Raw genomic sequence first — 6,968 nt, 5'->3', positions numbered from 1 at the left:
CCAGCGCATCTCCTAAATATAATAATATTTGAGAGGTTGCTCTCTCGCTCCTGACCTCTTGGGGGGGGGGGGGTTGAGGAACAGCTCCTAGGTCTCTTGAAAGCGTATTGCGGCTTCTCTGCCTATTGAGGGGTTTTGAGGAACAGCTACTAGGCCTCTAGCGTCCTTAACGTAGAGGGAAGAAAGGGTTTGAGATATGGGGTGATAACCCCGATTATGCAGTGACCGAAAGTCGGAAGTATTTAGTTAAATACGAGGTTGTATCCAGTGAAAGGCTGTATCTAGGCAATTTATTCACCAGGAATACTAAAAGGTCATCCATAGAGACCTTGGTAAACAAATCAGTTAAAACAATGCAAGAAAATTTATATCTAAGTGCTTAGCGGTTTAACTGAATCACTGTTGTTTTTGATGCGATAGGGAAAATGTACCAACAAGTGTTTCGTGATATTTATGAAAAAAACAAGTTTTATGCAGTTCAGACCACTAAATTAATAAAAGGTCTTGTAGGCGCTTCCCCATGAATATCATAATAGTACGGATCTAGCAGTATTGTTGGATTTATGGCCTTTAATGAGACTATAAATGTGGCGAGACGGGATTTCTAGTTTGATATTTTTCATTACAGATTTACTTAACTTTATATTAAAATTTCTAGTCACACTGTTAAAAAAAAATTGTTCCAGCAACTTTTTTGTCGGTAAAAAATGACTACAGGATTAGCGTGTTTGTTTTAAAGCCTACTGACTACACGATGGGCATGATGGCATGAAGTCAAATGAACACACACACTCAAAAAAAAAAAAAAAAAAAATGGAACCTCTTAAGCAGGAATCAGGTAACTGTCAATGTATACATACACACTGAGAAATATATACCTGACAATGTATATACCCAGTTCATTAGTGGATTAGATTTGTCTGCCTTAATAATGCCAAGTTCCTTGTTTTTTTTTCAGTTATCATGAATCTTAAACTTACGAGGCAGTTACTGAGCAGTTTTATCAATTAATTGTGCACAATTCTTTAACAAATAATTAGTTTTATCCGCTAACCACAGACAACTCTTTACGTATAGTACAGTATCTGTAAAGAATATCCTCAAATTTCAAATATTTCTCTTCCTTCAAATTTCATAACGTTTTTGAATGTTCAACATAAATGACATTTGTCGGATAGAGCAAAGCTTAAACCAATAATATCAAGAGCTGTTACCTAGAGGTTACCTCAAGTCGCTTCCGGAGGTCATCGCCCCCCCAACCCGATCCCAGAGCTGGCCTCCTGGCTGCTCTTAGATAAATTTAACCTAAGTCAGGTTCAGTAAGCTTTGTCCTAGTATTATTCTGAATAAGGTTTAATTTGGAGTCTAGACGCAGTCTTAGTTCTACTCTCTCCCCTCTTAATACCCCTTATTAACATCCCGGTTATCAGACAACAAGCATCAGGGATGCCATGTATGAATATCTTATTATTTCTCAGCGCTGTCAAATGACGAAGAATTCGAAATTTCTCCGACAACTAAATCAGTTTTTTGCAAAGCAGGGTCACAAATGAAGGAAAAATGTGAGAGGTCATCAGAGTTAAGTGAAGAGTAAATCGTTGTGGCGAGAGGAAAATAAGGGAAGAGTGAAATACAGTGTGAGACAAATGAGGTGGAATTGAGGGTGATAATGTGGGTGAGAATGAGGGGATAATGAGGGTGAGACCAAGGGGATAAGGAAGGTGAGATTCAGGGGGTAAAGAGGGTGAGATTGTAGGATAACGGAGTGCGATTGAAGGGAAAATGTAATGTCGAGGGAGAGAGAACATAATGATACTGAATGTGAGATGGTAATGGGAATAGCGAAGGAGTGTGGGGTGAAGGGTTAAATACAAGACTGATTTTAGAAAGTGAGTGAGAAATGAATGGTAGCGACCAAGTATTATCGATATATATATATATATATATATATATATATATATATATATATATATATATATATATATATATATATATATATATATATATATATATATATGTGTGTGTGTGTGTGTGTGTGTGTGTGTGTGTGTACTCACCTAGTTGAGGTTGCGGGGGTCGAGTCCTAGCTCCTGGCCCCGCCTCTTCACTGATCGCTACTAGGTCACTCTCTCTGAACCGTGAGCTTTATCATACCTCTGCTTAAAGCTATGTATGGATCCTGCCTCCACTACATCGCTTCCCAAACTATTCCACTTACTGACTACTCTGTGGCTGAACAAATACTTCCTAACATCCCTGTGATTCATCTGTGTCTTCAACTTCCAACTGTGTCCCCTTGTTACTGTGTCCAATCTCTGGAACATCCTGTCTTTGTCCACCTTGTCAATTCCTCTCAGTATTTTGTATGTCGTTATCATGCCCCCCCCTATCTCTCCTGTCCTCCAGTGTCGTCAGGTTGATTTCCCTTAACCTCTCCTCGTAGGACATACCTCATAGCTCTGGGACTTGTCTTGTTGCAAACCTTTGCACTTTCTCTAGTTTCTTTACGTGCTTGGCTAGGTGTGGGTTCCAAACTGGTGCCGCATACTCCAATATGGGCCTAACGTACACGGTGTACAGGGTCCTGAACGATTCCTTATTAAGATGTCGGAATGCTGTTCTGAGGTTTGCTAGGCGCCCATATGCTGCAGCAGTTATTTGATTGATGTGCGCTTCAGATGTGCCTGGTGTTATACTCACCCCAAGATCTTTTTCCTTGAGTGAGGTTTGTAGTCTCTGGCCCCCTAGACTGTACTCCGTCTGCGGTCTTCTTTGCCCTTCCCCAATCTTCATGACTTTGCACTTGGTGGGATTGAACTCCAGGAGCCAATTGCTGGACCAGGTCTGCAGCCTGTCCAGATCCCTTTGTAGTTCTGCCTGGTCTTCGATCGAGTGAATTCTTCTCATCAACTTCACGTCATCTGCAAACAGGGACACCTCGGAGTTTATTCCTTCCGTCATGTCGTTCACAAATACCAGAAACAGCACTGGTCCTAGGACTGACCCCTGTGGGACCCCGCTGGTCACAGGTGCCCACTCTGACACCTCGCCACGTACCATGACTCGCTGCTGTCTTCCTGACAAGTATTCCCTGATCCATTGTAGTGCCTTCCCTGTTATCCCTGCTTGGTCCTCCAGTTTTGTGTGTGTGTACTCACCTAGTTGTACTCACCTAGTTGAGGTTGCGGGGGTCGAGTCCGAGCTCCTGGCCCCGCCTCTTCACTGATCGCTACTAGGTCACTCTCCCTGAGCCGTGAGCTTTATCATACCTCTGCTTAAAGCTATGTATGGATCCTGCCTCCACTACATCGCTTCCCAAACTATTCCACTTACTGACTACTCTGTGGCTGAAGAAATACTTCCTAACATCCCTGTGATTCATCTGTGTGTGTGTGTGTGTGTGTGTGTGTGTGTGTGTGTGTGTGTGTGTGTGTGTGTAGATAGGTATGTATTCATAAAATGGTAATGCTGCATTTATGTATTTAATATTTAAAAGATTCTAAGTTTCTGTTACATTATTTCATTCTTATCTTTCTATATATATATATATATATATATATATATATATATATATATATATATATATATATATATATATATATATATATATATATATATATATATATATATATATATATATATATATATATAGTTTTTATTTACTGTGTATATTATAACAGTGTTACTTTGGTGGAGGGAGGGAGAGTGGGCTATAACTGATTGGAGGTAGTTAGCCCAGAGGAAGAGTGGGCGGGGAGAGGATGCAGATTGCCCTTATGGCACCCGGTCGTAAGAGCTAAAAACATACACCCGTTTATTATTTCCCTTCTGGCAGTGTATGCGGGTCACGTGACTCCTAACGACTAGCCAGCTTCACTCCCCTCCCCCCACCATTGTCCATAAACTCTTTTTCTCACTAGACAGTTCTCATTTCCTACCTCGCCACTCACTGCCTCTTCCCTTCCTATTTATATATCAACAGCTTCACTCACGCAGTATAAAAGAGAATGTTAAATTAAATAGTTTCTGGGCAAAGCCAAACAATAACGTATTATTGTTTATAAAATCTGCTATTCCACTGCCGAGAACAAAATAAACAAAAAATCGATAAAGTTTGAATTTATTTTTTGTTTTATTTATAACAATGTGTATACTGTCCATGCACTTCGGTTGTCCAGTGCAGCCAATGGTAGTCGTAGGAACGAGCAGAATACTCATACAGATAATTTGTACAGTGACGCCCAGTGTAAATACTGAGGCTGAAGCTTTACATTAGATAGAATCATGCCAACAATATGAACCCTGAACACAGCCTTGTGTCTTAATAACTAGTCTGTTATTTTGCGACAACTATTACTTTTTATACCGACACGTTTAGATCATAGGTATCAGAAACGAGTTAAAATTTCAGTGATGCTGCCACCACGTGCGTTGATTACAACAGAAACGCGCATCCTACAGTTATTATTGTCATAGCATATTTATTAGGAAGAATTTATCCCGTATACAACGACGAAAGGCTATCTCTACACTTGTCGATGGCTTAGAGCCTTAGAAAATCATTGTTTCCTTAGGCCATTCAAAGACTAAGGCCTCAAAGTTAACTATATATATTTAAAAAAATGCATCTTCGTGCTGACTCATAAGCACTAGTTTCGAGATGTGGGCTCAAATGAATGAGAACAGTTAGCTGCAGCCTGGCTGGGGCAATGCCACCAACATTAACACACTAGCATAACCGGTATCATTAACACCCACTTAAAATTTGTAAGCCAGCTTCTCCACCGTCTCAGCGTTCAGTATCTCTAACTAGCATAAGAGGTCTGAATGATTGCCTGGCAACGTGGGCATCATGTGGGTGACAGCCCATGTCACATAGCAGTACATGGAGGAACGTCATGTCCATGCAATCGTCTACCTCTTTTCTTCTTTGAATAAATGATAAAACTTTCCTTTCCCAGGATGACTTATAAACCATTACTTAATCCGTAAATTCACTCTGCGAGCAATATCCGACATTTACAGAAAAATTGTTCAAAACTAGAGGAAGCTAACTTTCGTGTCCGTCATAATGGCACGTTCTGTAGATATGTTGTACCCGGCGGTACATTATTACAATCCAATAATGAACCTATTTGCACACCTAAACATAAATAAATAATCAAGCATCTACTGCCTAATAAGGCCTGTAATGAAACACTGCTCAATAACATAACAATATGGCTAAAAATTTATAAAATAAATATGAAGAGGTAAGTGAGGCTTGGCAACCCTGGGCCTGATCTGGCACCCCACCCAAAATAGTGGCATCGGTGGCGTCTCAACTTGTGTAGACGACTCTAGAATCCATCCAAATACTAGGCCAAACATAACATTAATAAATAAAATTCTGATCATAAGAAAACCACTTGAATAGCAAGGTATTTTACTCATATCTGGATACAATGAACGTTAAACATACGCTGGGTAACATGCAAGAAACGTCTCTCTACCTGCGAGTGAGCATTCGAACAAGGCCACCAAGTACGCTGGACAGCAGCACGTTGTGTTATGTATGTAATGTACAAGCAATTTAAACCATTACAACACATATGATCCAAACTGTTTGAAATTTATTATATTTGCTGTACGTGTTTCTTCTTCCCTAATAAGGAAGTCCCGTTACATTAATAATTATTTTGCATTATCAAGTTTCCATATGCAGTATTTGAAGTCAGGCCAATGTACGTGTAAATTATATTAATAATAATCAGGGGAAGCGCTAAACCCATAGGAGTCATACAGCACCTGGGGAATGGGAAGTAATCATGTTTGATCCAAGGGATGGGAGGACAGATCCAATTCCTTGGATGAATAGCCCTCACCTGCACCAAGGTATCTCAGGGGTCATATGAAACCTAAACCATGAGTAATATAACATCTAGACAAAGAAAGTAATACAAAAATACTGAAGAGTTACTGGTGAGGCAGGCCACGAGGGCCACACCGTCATGTCTCCGTCCACACTTCACAAGACAACCAGCGTGGTGCCACACCCCCTAACACCTCTCACTAACCTTCCTGATGCAGGTGAAGCGCAAGACGATGACTTGGTGGCTACTGCTGGTGGCGACGCAGCTCTTGCGTCTTAGGCTGAGGGATGAAGTTATGTTTCCCGGTGGCACTTCACAACGGCACTGGGCATCGGGACACAGCCGCCCAAGACTAATACGTGCCCACCAGACGTGCGGGACCAGTCTAGATCTCACCAGAAGGTAAAAATAACTCCGAGAGGCGGAGAGGGAGGAGGGAACCAGCAGGTGGGAGAAGGAGGCGCACGGAGAGAGAGAACGAAGGAACAAGTAGGTGAAGAGAAAGTAATGAATGAACACAAGTTGAGGCTAATTATACTACGATTTATTCCTCAAAGACATATATTGTATTAAATTATAGTAACGCTTTCTAAACACAGAACGGATCGATAATTTTCTGGTAAGCAAGCCAGGCGGGGTGGGAAGGCGACCTATGCGATCGGGAAATATTCGTGCTGGAGGATGATGGTGGAGTGTTGGAGGTGGTGGTGGTGAAGGTGGCGGTGGAGAGGGACGACACGACCAACCCGCCCGACGCTGCACACAACACTAACACGGCCAAGACTGAGCTAACCGGCCGCCGGCAGGGACGCCCACCTCCTCTTCCTCCCTTCCACATCCTCCTCTTCCTCCACTCCACCTCCTCTTCCTCCACCTGACTTCAGCCGCCGCCCATCTTCACTATCTTATCTATCCATCAACCTTACATTGCCATAAGTTTAAAGGGTGGAAAAGTGCACAACTCTAGATGAAGTTTGGGAATATCTTTGCTCCTTGTGACATATCACATGATGTAATCTTTATTGTTTAATGGGGTGGACCGATAAGCCAGCGGAAGGCTTCTGTCATATGACCAAAGCTCCGGTTAGGGAACCCTTCAAAGAAGGTTCCTTGACC

The 6,968-nt window shown here is 41.7% G+C and overlaps 1 protein-coding gene across 5 annotated transcripts in view; it reads right to left on the bottom strand.

The window, feature by feature from the left end:
• The window catches only part of LOC128695394 (SET and MYND domain-containing protein 4-like), a 415,476-nt gene extending 408,841 nt beyond the window's left edge, over positions 1 to 6,635 (bottom strand). For all 5 annotated transcript variants that reach the window (XM_070084852.1, XM_070084854.1, XM_070084853.1 and 2 more), the window contains exon 1: positions 6,057 to 6,635. The gene's annotated coding sequence lies outside the window, so the exon portion shown is untranslated. The remainder of the gene's footprint in view (positions 1 to 6,056) is intronic.
• Between the last annotated feature and the right edge of the window lie 333 nt (positions 6,636 to 6,968).

This window comes from Cherax quadricarinatus, chromosome 14 (genome assembly GCF_038502225.1).
Source record: "Cherax quadricarinatus isolate ZL_2023a chromosome 14, ASM3850222v1, whole genome shotgun sequence".
Taxonomy (NCBI): domain Eukaryota; kingdom Metazoa; phylum Arthropoda; class Malacostraca; order Decapoda; family Parastacidae; genus Cherax; species Cherax quadricarinatus.
This window is presented reverse-complemented; position numbering and strand designations above follow the sequence as displayed.